A 14586-nucleotide genomic window follows, 5' to 3' on the forward strand; every position below is an offset into this window, starting at 1 on the left:
CCACCTGGCGCCGCTGAGCCAGCCTGCGAAGCATTTTCCGGTAGGGCCGCGGCTCTGGCCACAGCTCCCACGCCCGAAGAGCCAGGAGGGAAAGCCGTGCCTCGTTGGAAAGCTCTTTGGCAGCCGCTCGCGTGGCCCCACAGCCCGTGGGGCTGCGGGCTTTGCGGCGGCCGTCAGCCTCGGCGCCACCGACGCCCACCTGGCGCCGCCGAGCCAGCCTGCGAAGCATTTTCCGGTAGGGCCGCGTCTCTGGCCACAGCTCCCACGCCCGAAGAGCCAGGAGGGAAAGCCGTGCCTCGTTGGAAAGCTCTTTGGCAGCCGCTCGCGTGGCCCCACAGCCCGTGGGGCTGCGGGCTTTGCGGCGGCCGTCAGCCTCGGTGCCACCGGCGCCCACCTGGCGCCGCCGAGCCAGCCTGCGAAGCATTTTCCGGTAGGGCCGCGTCTCTGCCCACAGCTCCCACGCCCGAAGAGCCAGGAGGGAAAGCCGTGCCTCGTTGGAAAGCTCTTTGGAAGCCGCTCGCGTGGCCCCACAGCCCGTGGGGCTGCGGGCTTTGCGGCGGCCGTCAGCCTCGGCGCCACCGGCGCCCACCTGGCGCCGCCGAGCCAGCCTGCGAAGCATTTTCCGGTAGGGCCGCGTCTCTGGCCACAGCTCCCACGCCCGAAGAGCCAGGAGGGAAAGCCGTGCCTCGTTGGAAAGCTCTTTGGCAGCCGCTCGCGTGGCCCCACAGCCCGTGGGGCTGCGGGCTTTGCGGCGGCCGTCAGCCTCGGTGCCACCGGCGCCCACCTGGCGCCGCCGAGCCAGCCTGCGAAGCATTTTCCGGTAGGGCCGCGGCTCTGGCCACAGCTCCCACGCCCGAAGAGCCAGGAGGGAAAGCCGTGCCTCGTTGGAAAGCTCTTTGGCAGCCGCTCGCGTGGCCCCACAGCCCGTGGGGCTGCGGGCTTTGCGGCGGCCGTCAGCCTCGGCGCCACCGGCGCCCACCTGGCACCACCGCGCCAGCCTGCGAAGCATTTTCCGGTAGGGCCGCGGCTCTGGCCACAGCTCCCACGCCCGAAGAGCCAGGAGGGAAAGCCGTGCCTCGTTGGAAAGCTCTTTGGCAGCCGCTCGCGTGGCCCCACAGCCCGTGGGGCTGTGGGCTTTGCGGTGGCCGTCAGCCTCGGCGCCACCGACGCCCACCTGGCGCCGCCGAGCCAGCCTGCGAAGCATTTTCCGGTAGGGCCGCGGCTCTGGCCACAGCTCCCACGCCCGAAGAGCCAGGAGGGAAAGCCGTGCCTCCTTGGAAAGCTCTTTGGCAGCCGCTCGCGTGGCCCCACAGCCCGTGGGGCTGCGGGCTTTGCGGCGGCCGTCAGCCTCGGCGCCACCGACGCCCACCTGGCGCCGCCGAGCCAGCCTGCGAAGCATTTTCCGGTAGGGCCACGTCTCTGGCCACAGCTCCCACGCCCGAAGAGCCAGGAGGGAAAGCCGTGCCTCGTTGGAAAGCTCTTTGGCAGCCGCTCGCGTGGCCCCACAGCCCGTGGGGCTGCGGGCTTTGCGGCGGCCGTCAGCCTCGGTGCCACCGCCGCCCACCTGGCGCCGCCGAGCCAGCCTGCGAAGCATTTTCCGGTAGGGCCGCGTCTCTGCCCACAGCTCCCACGCCCGAAGAGCCAGGAGGGAAAGCCGTGCCTCGTTGGAAAGCTCTTTGGCAGCCGCTCGCGTGGCCCCACAGCCCGTGGGGCTGCGGGCTTTGCGGCGGCCGTCAGCCTCGGCGCCACCGGCGCCCACCTGGCGCCACCGCGCCAGCCTGCGAAGCATTTTCCGGTAGGGCCGCGGCTCTGGCCACAGCTCCCACGCCCGAAGAGCCAGGAGGGAAAGCCGTGCCTCGTTGGAAAGCTCTTTGGCAGCCGCTCGCGTGGCCCCACAGCCCGTGGGGCTGCGGGCTTTGCGGCGGCCGTCAGCCTCGGCGCCACCGACGCCCACCTGGCGCCGCCGAGCCAGCCTGCGAAGCATTTTCCGGTAGGGCCGCGGCTCTGGCCACAGCTCCCACGCCCGAAGAGCCAGGAGGGAAAGCCATGCCTCGTTGGAAAGCTCTTTGGCAGCCGCTCGCGTGGCCCCACAGCCCGTGGGGCTGCGGGCTTTGCGGCGGCCGTCAGCCTCGGCGCCACCGACGCCCACCTGGCGCCTCCGAGCCAGCCTGCGAAGCATTTTCCGGTAGGGCTGCGTCTCTGGCCACAGCTCCCACGCCCGAAGGGCCAGGAGGGAAAGCCGTGCCTCGTTGGAAAGCTCTTTGGCAGCCGCTCGCGTGGCCCCACAGCCCGTGGGGCTGCGGGCTCTGCGGCGGCCGTCAGCCTCGGCGCCACCGGCGCCCACCTGGCGCCGCCGAGCCAGCCTGCGAAGCATTTTCCGGTAGGGCCGCGTCTCTGGCCACAGCTCCCACGCCCGAAGAGCCAGGAGGGAAAGCCGTGCCTCGTTGGAAAGCTCTTTGGCAGCCGCTCGCGTGGCCCCACAGCCCGTGGGGCTGCGGGCTTTGCGGCGGCCGTCAGCCTCGGTGCCACCGGCGCCCACCTGGCGCCGCCCAGCCAGCCTGCGAAGCATTTTCCGGTAGGGCCGCGGCTCTGGCCACAGCTCCCACGCCCGAAGAGCCAGGAGGGAAAGCCGTGCCTCGTTGGAAACCTCTTTGGCAGCCGCTCGCGTGGCCCCACAGCCCGTGGGGCTGCGGGCTTTGCGGCGGCCGTCAGCCTCGGCGCCACCGGCGCCCACCTGGCGCCGCTGAGCCAGCCTGCGAAGCATTTTCCGGTAGGGCCGCGGCTCTGGCCACAGCTCCCACGCCCGAAGAGCCAGGAGGGAAAGCCGTGCCTCGTTGGAAAGCTCTTTGGCAGCCGCTCGCGTGGCCCCACAGCCCGTGGGGCTGCGGGCTTTGCGGCGGCCGTCAGCCTCGGCGCCACCGGCGCCCACCTGGCGCCGCCCAGCCAGCCTGCGAAGCATTTTCCGGTAGGGCCGCGGCTCTGGCCACAGCTCCCACGCCCGAAGAGCCAGGAGGGAAAGCCGTGCCTCGTTGGAAAGCTCTTTGGCAGCCGCTCGCGTGGCCCCACAGCCCGTGGGGCTGCGGGCTTTGCGGCGGCCATCAGCCTCGGCGCCACCGGCGCCTACGTGGCGCCGCCGCGCCAGCCTGCGAAGCATTTTCTGGTAGGGCCGCGGTTCTGGCCACAGCTCCCACGCCCGAAGAGCCAGGAGGGAAAGCCGTGCCTCGTTGGAAAGCTCTTTGGCAGCCGCTCGCGTGGCCCCACAGCCCGTGGGGCTGCGGGCTTTGCGGCGGCCGTCAGCCTCGGCGCCACCGGCGCACACCTGGCGCCGCCGCGCCAGCCTGCGAAGCATTTTCGGGTAGGGCCGCGTCTCTGGCCACAGCTCCCACGCCCGAAGAGCCAGGAGGGAAAGCCGTGCCTCGTTGGAAACCTCTTTGGCAGCCGCTCGCGTGGCCCCACAGCCCGTGGGACTGCGGGTTTTGTGGCGGCCATCAGCCTCGGCGCCACCGCCGCCCACCTGGCGCCGCCGAGCCAGCCTGCGAAGCATTTTCCGGTAGGGCTGCGGCTCTGGCCACAGCTCCCACGCCCGAAGAGCCAGGAGGGAAAGCCGTGCCTCGTTGGAAACCTCTTTGGCAGCCGCTCGCGTGGCCCCACAGCCCGTGGGGCTGCGGGCTTTGCGGCGGCCGTCAGCCTCGGCGCCACCGGCGCCCACCTGGCGCCGCCGAGCCAGCCTGCGAAGCATTTTCCGGTAGGGCCGCGTCTCTGGCCACAGCTCCCACGCCCGAAGAGCCAGGAGGGAAAGCTGTGCCTCGTTGGAAAGCTCGTTGGCAGCCGCTCGCGTGGCCCCACAGCCCGTGGGGCTGCGGGCTTTGCGGCGGCCGTCAGCCTCGGCGCCACCGGCGCCCACCTGGCGCCGCCGAGCCAGCCTGCGAAGCATTTTCCGGTAGGGCCGCGGCTCTGGCCACAGCTCCCACGCCCGAAGAGCCAGGAGGGAAAGCCGTGCCTCGTTGGAAAGCTCTTTGGCAGCCGCTCGCGTGGCCCCACAGCCCGTGGGGCTGCGGGCTTTGCGGCGGCCGTCAGCCTCGGCGCCACCGGCGCCCACCTGGCGCCGCCGAGCCAGCCTGCGAAGCATTTTCCGGTAGGGCCGCGGCTCTGGCCACAGCTCCCACGCCCGAAGAGCCAGGAGGGAAAGCCGTGCCTCGTTGGAAAGCTCTTTGGCAGCCGCTCGCGTGGCCCCACAGCCCGTGGGGCTGCGGGCTTTGCGGCGGCCGTCAGCCTTGGCGCCACCGGCGCCCACCTGGCGCCGCCGCGCCAGCCTGCGAAGCATTTTCCGGTAGGGCCGCGGCTCTGGCCACAGCTCCCACGCCCGAAGAGCCAGGAGGGAAAGCCGTGCCTCCTTGGAAAGCTCTTTGGCAGCCGCTCGCGTGGCCCCACAGCCCGTGGGGCTGCGGGCTTTGCGGCGGCCGTCAGCCTCGGCGCCACCTGTGCCTACGTGGCGCCGCCGCGCCAGCCTGCGAAGCATTTTCTGGTAGGGCCGCGGCTCTGGCCACAGCTCCCACGCCCGAAGAGCCAGGAGGGAAAGCCGTGCCTCGTTGGAAAGCTCTTTGGCAGCCGCTCGCGTGGCCCCACAGCCCGTGGGGCTGCGGGCTTTGCGGCGGCCGTCAGCCTCGGTGCCACCGGCGCCCACCTGGCGCCGCCGCGCCAGCCTGCGAAGCATTTTCGGGTAGGGCCGCGTCTCTGGCCACAGCTCCCACGCCCGAAGAGCCAGGAGGGAAAGCCGTGCCTCGTTGGAAAGCTCTTTGGCAGCCGCTCGCGTGGCCCCACAGCCCGTGGGACTGCGGGTTTTGTGGCGGCCATCAGCCTCGGCGCCACCGCCGCCCACCTGACGCCGCCGAGCCAGCCTGCGAAGCATTTTCCGGTAGGGCCGCGGCTCTGGCCACAGCTCCCACGCCCGAAGAGCCAGGAGGGAAAGCCGTGCCTCGTTGGAAAGCTCTTTGGCAGCCGCTCGCGTGGCCCCACAGCCCGTGGGGCTGCGGGCTTTGCGGCGGCCGTCAGCCTCGGCGCCACCGGCGCCCACCTGGCGCCGCCGAGCCAGCCTGCGAAGCATTTTCCGGTAGGGCCGCGGCTCTGGCCACAGCTCCCACGCCCGAAGAGCCAGGAGGGAAAGCCGTGCCTCGTTGGAAAGCTCTTTGGCAGCCGCTCGCGTGACCCCACAGCCCGTGGGGCTGCGGGCTTTGCGGCGGCCGTCAGCCTCGGCGCCACCGCCGCCCACCTGGCGCCGCCGAGCCAGCCTGCGAAGCATTTTCCGGTAGGGCCGCGGCTCTGGCCACAGCTCCCACGCCCGAAGAGCCAGGAGGGAAAGCCGTGCCTCGTTGGAAAGCTCTTTGGCAGCCGCTCGCGTGGCCCCACAGCCCGTGGGGCTGCGGGCTTTGCCGCGGCCATCAGCCTCGGCGCCACCGACGCCCACCTGGCGCCGCCGAGCCAGCCTGCGAAGCATTTTCCGGTACGGCTGCGTCTCTGGCCACAGCTCCCACGCCCGAAGGGCCAGGAGGGAAAGCCGTGCCTCGTTGGAAAGCTCTTTGGCAGCCGCTCGCGTGGCCCCACAGCCCGTGGGGCTGCGGGCTTTGCGGCGGCCGTCAGCCTCGGCGCCACCGGCGCCCACCTGGCGCCGCCGAGCCAGCCTGCGAAGCATTTTCCGGTAGGGCCGCGGCTCTGGCCACAGCTCCCACGCCCGAAGAGCCAGGAGGGAAAGCCGTGCCTCGTTGGAAAGCTCTTTGGCAGCCGCTCGCGTGGCCCCACAGCCCGTGGGGCTGCGGGCTTTGCGGCGGCCGTCAGCCTCGGCGCCACCGACGCCCACCTGGCGCCGCCGAGCCAGCCTGCGAAGCATTTTCCGGTAGGGCCGCGGCTCTGGCCACAGCTCCCACGCCCGAAGAGCCAGGAGGGAAAGCCGTGCCTCGTTGGAAAGCTCTTTGGCAGCCGCTCGCGTGGCCCCACAGCCCGTGGGGCTGCGGGCTTTGCGGCGGCCGTCAGCCTCGGCGCCACCGCCGCCCACCTGGCGCCGCCGCGCCAGCCTGCGAAGCATTTTCCGGTAGGGCCGCGGCTCTGGCCACAGCTCCCACGCCCGAAGAGCCAGGAGGGAAAGCCGTGCCTCGTTGGAAAGCTCTTTGGCAGCCGCTCGCGTGGCCCCACAGCCCGTGGGGCTGCGGGCTTTGCGGCGGCCGTCAGCCTCGGCGCCACCGGCGCCCACCTGGCGCCGCCGAGCCAGCCTGCGAAGCATTTTCCGGTAGGGCCGCGTCTCTGGCCACAGCTCCAACGCCCGAAGAGCCAGGAGGGAAAGCCGTGCCTCGTTGGAAAGCTCTTTGGCAGCCGCTCGCGTGGCCCCACAGCCCGTGGGGCTGCGGGCTTTGCGGCGGCCGTCAGCCTCGGCGCCACCGGCGCACACCTGGCGCCGCCGCGCCAGCCTGCGAAGCATTTTCGGGTAGGGCCGCGTCTCTGGCCACAGCTCCCACGCCCGAAGAGCCAGGAGGGAAAGCCGTGCCTCGTTGGAAACCTATTTGGCAGCCGCTCGCGTGGCCCCACAGCCCGTGGGACTGCGGGTTTTGTGGCGGCCGTCAGCCTCGGCGCCACCGCCGCCCACCTGGCGCCGCCGAGCCAGCCTGCGAAGCATTTTCCGGTAGGGCCGCGGCTCTGGCCACAGCTCCCACGCCCGAAGAGCCAGGAGGGAAAGCCGTGCCTCGTTGGAAAGCTCTTTGGCAGCCGCTCGCGTGGCCCCACAGCCCGTGGGGCTGCGGGCTTTGCGGCGGCCGTCAGCCTCGGCGCCACCGCCGCCCACCTGGCGCCGCTGAGCCAGCCTGCGAAGCATTTTCCGGTAGGGCCGCGGCTCTGGCCACAGCTCCCACGCCCGAAGAGCCAGGAGGGAAAGCCGTGCCTCGTTGGAAAGCTCTTTGGCAGCCGCTCGCGTGGCCCCACAGCCCGTGGGGCTGCGGGCTTTGCGGCGGCCGTCAGCCTCGGCGCCACCGCCGCCCACCTGGCGCCGCCGAGCCAGCCTGCGAAGCATTTTCCGGTAGGGCCGCGTCTCTGGCCACAGCTCCCACGCCCGAAGAGCCAGGAGGGAAAGCCGTGCCTCGTTGGAAAGCTCTTTGGCAGCCGCTCGCGTGGCCCCACAGCCCGTGGGGCTGCGGGCTTTCCGGCGGCCGTCAGCCTCGGTGCCACCGGCGCCCACCTGGCGCCGCCGAGCCAGCCTGCGAAGCATTTTACGGTAGGGCCGCGGCTCTGGCCACAGCTCCCACGCCCGAAGAGCCAGGAGGGAAAGCCGTGCCTCGTTGGAAAGCTCTTTGGCAGCCGCTCGCGTGGCCCCACAGCCCGTGGGGCTGCGGGCTTTGCGGCGGCCGTCAGCCTCGGCGCCACCGGCGCCCACCTGGCGCCGCCCAGCCAGCCTGCGAAGCATTTTCCGGTAGGGCCGCGGCTCTGGCCACAGCTCCCACGCCCGAAGAGCCAGGAGGGAAAGCCGTGCCTCGTTGGAAAGCTCTTTGGCAGCCGCTCGCGTGGCCCCACAGCCCGTGGGGCTGCGGGCTTTGCGGCGGCCGTCAGCCTCGGCGCCACCGGCGCCTACGTGGCGCTGCCGCGCCAGCCCCCGAAGCATTTTCTGGTAGGGCCGCGGTTCTGGCCACAGCTCCCACGCCCGAAGAGCCAGGAGGGAAAGCCGTGCCTCGTTGGAAAGCTCTTTGGCAGCCGCTCGCGTGGCCCCACAGCCCGTGGGGCTGCGGGCTTTGCGGCGGCCGTCAGCCTCGGCGCCACCGGCGCACACCTGGCGCCGCCGCGCCAGCCTGCGAAGCATTTTCGGGTAGGGCCGCGTCTCTGGCCACAGCTCCCACGCCCGAAGAGCCAGGAGGGAAAGCCGTGCCTCGTTGGAAACCTCTTTGGCAGCCGCTCGCGTGGCCCCACAGCCCGTGGGACTGCGGGTTTTGTGGCGGCCATCAGCCTCGGCGCCACCGCCGCCCACCTGGCGCCGCCGAGCCAGCCTGCGAAGCATTTTCCGGTAGGGCTGCGGCTCTGGCCACAGCTCCCACGCCCGAAGAGCCAGGAGGGAAAGCCGTGCCTCGTTGGAAACCTCTTTGGCAGCCGCTCGCGTGGCCCCACAGCCCGTGGGGCTGCGGGCTTTGCGGCGGCCGTCAGCCTCGGCGCCACCGGCGCCCACCTGGCACCGCTGAGCCAGCCTGCGAAGCATTTTCTGGTAGGGCCGCGGCTCTGGCCACAGCTCCCACGCCCGAAGAGCCAGGAGGGAAAGCCGTGCCTCGTTGGAAAGCTCTTTGGCAGCCGCTCGCGTGGCCCCACAGCCCGTGGGGCTGCGGGCTTTGCGGCGGCCGTCAGCCTCGGCGCCACCGACGCCCACCTGGCGCCGCCGAGCCAGCCTGCGAAGCATTTTCCGGTAGGGCTGCGTCTCTGGCCACAGCTCCCACGCCCGAAGGGCCAGGAGGGAAAGCCGTGCCTCGTTGGAAAGCTCTTTGGCAGCCGCTCGCGTGGCCCCACAGCCCGTGGGGCTGCGGGCTTTGCCGCGGCCGTCAGCCTCGGCGCCACCGGCGCCCACCTGGCGCCGCCGAGCCAGCCTGCGAAGCATTTTCCGGTAGGGCCGCGTCTCTGGCCACAGCTCCCATGCCCGAAGAGCCAGGAGGGAAAGCCGTGCCTCGTTGGAAAGCTCTTTGGCAGCCGCTCGCGTGGCCCCACAGCCCGTGGGGCTGCGGGCTTTGCGGCGGCCGTCAGCCTCGGCGCCACCGGCGCCCACCTGGCGCCGCCGAGCCAGCCTGCGAAGCATTTTCCGGTAGGGCCGCGGCTCTGGCCACAGCTCCCACGCCCGAAGAGCCAGGAGGGAAAGCCGTGCCTCGTTGGAAAGCTCTTTGGCAGCCGCTCGCGTGGCCCCACAGCCCGTGGGGCTGCGGGCTTTGCGGCGGCCGTCAGCATCGGCGCCACCGGCGCCCACCTGGCGCCGCCGCGCCAGCCTGCGAAGCATTTTCCGGTAGGGCCGCGGCTCTGGCCACAGCTCCCACGCCCGAAGAGCCAGGAGGGAAAGCCGTGCCTCGTTGGAAAGCTCTTTGGCAGCCGCTCGCGTGGCCCCACAGCCCGTGGGGCTGCGGGCTTTGCGGCGGCCGTCAGCCTCGGCGCCACCGGCGCCCACCTGGCGTCGCCGAGCCAGCCTGCGAAGCATTTTCGGGTAGGGCCGCGTCTCTGGCCACAGCTCCAACGCCCGAAGAGCCAGGAGGGAAAGCCGTGCCTCGTTGGAAAGCTCTTTGGCAGCCGCTCGCGTGGCCCCACAGCCCGTGGGGCTGCGGGCTTTGCGGCGGCCGTCAGCCTCGGCGCCACCGGCGCCCACCTGGCGCCGCCGAGCCAGCCTGCGAAGCATTTTCCGGTAGGGCCGCGGCTCTGGCCACAGCTCCCACGCCCGAAGAGCCAGGAGGGAAAGCCGTGCCTCGTTGGAAAGCTCTTTGGCAGCCGCTCGCGTGGCCCCACAGCCCGTGGGGCTGCGGGCTTTGCGGCGGCCGTCAGCATCGGCGCCACTGGCGCCCACCTGGCGCCGCCGAGCCAGCCTGCGAAGCATTTTCCGGTAGGGCCGCGGCTCTGGCCACAGCTCCCACGCCCGAAGAGCCAGGAGGGAAAGCCGTGCCTCCTTGGAAAGCTCTTTGGCAGCCGCTCGCGTGGCCCCACAGCCCGTGGGGCTGCGGGCTTTGCGGCGGCCGTCAGCCTCGGCGCCACCGCCGCCCACCTGGCGCCGCCGAGCCAGCCTATGAAGCATTTTCGGGTAGGGCCGCGTCTCTGGCCACAGCTCCAACGCCCGAAGAGCCAGGAGGGAAAGCCGTGCCTCGTTGGAAAGCTCTTTGGCAGCCGCTCGCGTGGCCCCACAGCCCGTGGGGCTGCGGGCTTTGCGGCGGCCGTCAGCCTCGGCGCCACCGGCGCCCACCTGGCGCCGCCGAGGCAGCCTGCGAAGCATTTTCCGGTAGGGCCGCGGCTCTGGCCACAGCTCCCACGCCCGAAGAGCCAGGAGGGAAAGCCGTGCCTCGTTGGAAAGCTCTTTGGCAGCCGCTCGCGTGGCCCCACAGCCCGTGGGGCTGCGGGCTTTGCGGCGGCCGTCAGCCTCGCCGCCACCGGAGCCCACGTGGTGCCGCCAAGCCAGCCTGCAAAGCATTTTCCGGTAGGGCCGCGGCTCTGGCCACAGCTCCCACGCCCGAAGAGCCAGGAGGGAAAGCCGTGCCTCGTTGGAAAGCTCTTTGGCAGCCGCTCGAGTGGCCCCACAGCCCGTGGGGCTGCGGGCTTTGCGGCGGCCGTCAGCCTCGGCGCCACCGGCGCCCACCTGGCGCCGCCGCGCCAGCCTGCGAAGCATTTTCCGGTAGGGCCGCGTCTCTGGCCACAGCTCCCACGCCCGAAGAGCCAGGAGGGAAAGCCGTGCCTCCTTGGAAAGCTCTTTGGCAGCCGCTCGCGTGGCCCCTCAGGGTATGGGGCTGCGGGCTTTGCGGCGGCCGTCAGCCTCGGCCCCACCAGCGCCCACCTGGCGCCGCCGCGCCAGCCCCCGAAGCATTTTCCGGTAGGGCCGCGGCTCTGGCCACAGCTCCCACGCCCGAAGAGCCAGGAGGGAAAGCCGTGCCTTGTTGGAAAGCTCTTTGGCAGCCGCTCGCGTGGCCCCACAGCCCATGGGGCTGCAGGCTTTGCGGCGGCCGTCAGCCTCGGCGCCACCGCCGCCCACATGGCGCCGCCGAGCCAGCCTGCGAAGCATTTTCCGGTAGGGCCGCGGCTCTGGCCACAGCTCCCACGCCCGAAGGGCCAGGAGGGAAAGCCGTGCCTCGTTGGAAAGCTCTTTGGCAGCCGCTCACGTGGCCCCACAGCCCGTGGGGCTGCGGGCTTTGCGGCGGCCGTCAGCCTCGGCGCCACTGGCGCCCACCTGGCACCGCCGAGCCATCCTGCGAAGCATTTTCCGGTAGGGCCGCGGCTCTGGCCACAGCTCTCACGCCCGAAGAGCCAGGAGGGAAAGCCGTGCCTCCTTGGAAAGCTCTTTGGCAGCCGCTCGCGTGGCCCCACAGCCCGTGGGGCTGCGGGCTTTGCGGCGGCCGTCAGCCTCGGCGCCACTGGCGCCCACGTGGTGCCGCCGAGCCAGCCTGCAAAGCATTTTCCGGTAGGGCCGCGGCTCTGGCCACAGCTCCCACGCCCGAAGAGCCAGGAGGGAAAGCCGTGCCTCGTTGGAAAGCTCTTTGGCAGCCGCTCGAGTGGCCCCACAGCCCGTGGGGCTGCGGGCTTTGCGGCGGCCGTCAGCCTCGGCGCCAACGGCGCCCACGTGGCGCCGCCGATCCAGCCTGCGAAGCATTTTCTGGTAGGGCCGCGGCTCTGGCCACAGCTCCCACGCCCGAAGAGCCAGGAGGGAAAGCCGTGCCTCGTTGGAAAGCTCTTTGGCAGCCGCTCGCGTGGCCCCACAGCCCGTGGGGCTGCGGGCTTTGCGGCGGCCGTCAGCCTCGGCGCCACTGGCGCCCACCTGGCACCGCCGAGCCAGCCTGCGAAGCATTTTCCGGTAGGGCCGCGGCTCTGGCCACAGCTCTCACGCCCGAAGAGCCAGGAGGGAAAGCCGTGCCTCGTTGGAAAGCTCTTTGGCAGCCGCTCGCGTGGCCCCACAGCCCGTGGGGCTGCGGGCTTTGCGGCGGCCGTCAGCCTCGGCGCCACCGGAGCCCACGTGGTGCCGCCGAGCCAGCCTGCAAAGCATTTTCCGGTAGGGCCGCGGCTCTGGCCACAGCTCCCACGCCCGAAGAGCCAGGAGGGAAAGCCGTGCCTCGTTGGAAAGCTCTTTGGCAGCCGCTCGCGTGGCCCCACAGCCCGTGGGGCTGCGGGCTTTGCGGCGGCCGTCAGCCTCGGCGCCACTGGCGCCCACGTGGTGCCGCCGAGCCAGCCTGCAAAGCATTTTCCGGTAGGGCCGCGGCTCTGGCCACAGCTCCCACGCCCGAAGAGCCAGGAGGGAAAGCCGTGCCTCGTTGGAAAGCTCTTTGGCAGCCGCTCGAGTGGCCCCACAGCCCATGGGGCTGCGGGCTTTGCGGCGGCCGTCAGCCTCGGCGCCAACGGCGCCCACGTGGCGCCGCCGAGCCAGCCTGCGAAGCATTTTCCGGTAGGGCCGCGGCTCTGGCCACAGCTCCCACGCCCGAAGAGCCAGGAGGGAAAGCCGTGCCTCGTTGGAAAGCTCTTTGGCAGCCGCTCGCGTGGCCCCACAGCCCGTGGGGCTGCGGGCTTTGCGGCGGCCGTCAGCCTCGGCGCCACCGGCGCCCACCTGGCGCCGCCGAGCCAGCCTGCGAAGCATTTTCCGGTAGGGCCGCGGCTCTGGCCACAGCTCCCACGCCCGAAGAGCCAGGAGGGAAAGCCGTGCCTTGTTGGAAAGCTCTTTGGCAGCCGCTCGCGTGGCCCCACAGCCCATGGGGCTGCAGGCTTTGCGGCGGCCGTCAGCCTCGGCGCCACCGCCGCCCACCTGGCGCCGCCGAGCCAGCCTGCGAAGCATTTTCCGGTAGGGCCGCGGCTCTGGCCACAGCTCCCACGCCCGAAGGGCCAGGAGGGAAAGCCGTGCCTCGTTGGAAAGCTCTTTGGCAGCCGCTCACGTGGCCCCACAGCCCGTGGGGCTGCGGGCTTTGCGGCGGCCGTCAGCCTCGGCGCCACTGGCGCCCACCTGGCACCGCCGAGCCATCCTGCGAAGCATTTTCCGGTAGGGCCGCGGCTCTGGCCACAGCTCTCACGCCCGAAGAGCCAGGAGGGAAAGCCGTGCCTCGTTGGAAAGCTCTTTGGCAGCCGCTCGCGTGGCCCCACAGCCCGTGGGGCTGCGGGCTTTGCGGCGGCCGTCAGCCTCGGCGCCAACGGCGCCCACGTGGTGCCGCCGAGCCAGCCTGCAAAGCATTTTCCGGTACGGCCGCGGCTCTGGCCACAGCTCCCACGCCCAAAGAGCCAGGAGGGAAAGCCGTGCCTCGTTGGAAAGCTCTTTGGCAGCCGCTCGCGTGGCCCCACAGCCCGTGGGGCTGCGGGCTTTGCGGCGGCCGTCAGCATCGGCAGCAACGGCGCCCACCTGGCGCCGCCGAGCCAGCCTGCGAAGCATTTTCCGGTAGGGCCGCGTCTCTGGCCACAGCTCCCACGCCCGAAGAGCCAGGAGGGAAAGCCGTGCCTCGTTGGAAAGCTCTTTGGCAGCCGCTCGCGTGGCCCCACAGCCCGTGGGGCTGCGGGCTTTGCGGCGGCCGTCAGCCTCGGCGCCACTGGCGCCCACGTGGTGCCGCCGAGCCAGCCTGCAAAGCATTTTCCGGTAGGGCCGCGTCTCTGGCCACAGCTCCCACGCCCGAAGAGCCAGGAGGGAAAGCCGTGCCTCGTTGGAAAGCTCTTTGGCAGCCGCTCGAGTGGCCCCACAGCCCGTGGGGCTGCGGGCTTTGCGGCGGCCGTCAGCCTCGGCGCCAACGGCGCCCACCTGGCGCCGCCGATCCAGCCTGCGAAGCATTTTCTGGTAGGGCCGCGGCTCTGGCCACAGCTCCCACGCCCGAAGAGCCAGGAGGGAAAGCCGTGCCTCGTTGGAAAGCTCTTTGGCAGCCGCTCGCGTGGCCCCACAGCCCGTGGGGCTGCGGGCTTTGCGGCGGCCGTCAGCCTCGGCGCCACTGGCGCCCACCTGGCACCGCCGAGCCAGCCTGCGAAGCATTTTCCGGTAGGGCCGCGGCTCTGGCCACAGCTCTCACGCCCGAAGAGCCAGGAGGGAAAGCCGTGCCTCGTTGGAAAGCTCTTTGGCAGCCGCTCGCGTGGCCCCACAGCCCGTGGGGCTGCGGGCTTTGCGGCGGCCGTCAGCCTCGGCGCCACCGGAGCCCACGTGGTGCCGCCGAGCCAGCCTGCAAAGCATTTTCCGGTAGGGCCGCGGCTCTGCCCACAGCTCCCACGCCCGAAGAGCCAGGAGGGAAAGCCGTGCCTCGTTGGAAAGCTCTTTGGCAGCCGCTCGCGTGGCCCCACAGCCCGTGGGGCTGCGGGCTTTGCGGCGGCCGTCAGCCTCGGCGCCACTGGCGCCCACGTGGTGCCGCCGAGCCAGCCTGCAAAGCATTTTCCGGTAGGGCCGCGGCTCTGGCCACAGCTCCCACGCCCGAAGAGCCAGGAGGGAAAGCCGTGCCTCGTTGGAAAGCTCTTTGGCAGCCGCTCGAGTGGCCCCACAGCCCATGGGGCTGCGGGCTTTGCGGCGGCCGTCAGCCTCGGCGCCAACGGCGCCCACGTGGCGCCGCCGAGCCAGCCTGTGAAGCATTTTCCGGTAGGGCCGCGGCTCTGGCCACAGCTCCCACGCCCGAAGAGCCAGGAGGGAAAGCCGTGCCTCGTTGGAAAGCTCTTTGGCAGCCGCTCGCGTGGCCCCACAGCCCGTGGGGCTGCGGGCTTTGCGGCAGCCGTCAGCCTCGGCGCCACCGGCGCCCACCTGGCGCCGCCGAGCCAGCCTGCGAAGCATTTTCCGGTAGGGCCGCGGCTCTGGCCACAGCTCCCACGCCCGAAGAGCCAGGAGGGAAAGCCGTGCCTCGTTGGAAAGCTCTTTGGCAGCCGCTCGCGTGGCCCCACAGGGTGTGGGGCTGC

This window comes from Larus michahellis, chromosome 25 (assembly GCF_964199755.1).
Source record: "Larus michahellis chromosome 25, bLarMic1.1, whole genome shotgun sequence".
In the NCBI taxonomy this organism is placed as follows: domain Eukaryota; kingdom Metazoa; phylum Chordata; class Aves; order Charadriiformes; family Laridae; genus Larus; species Larus michahellis.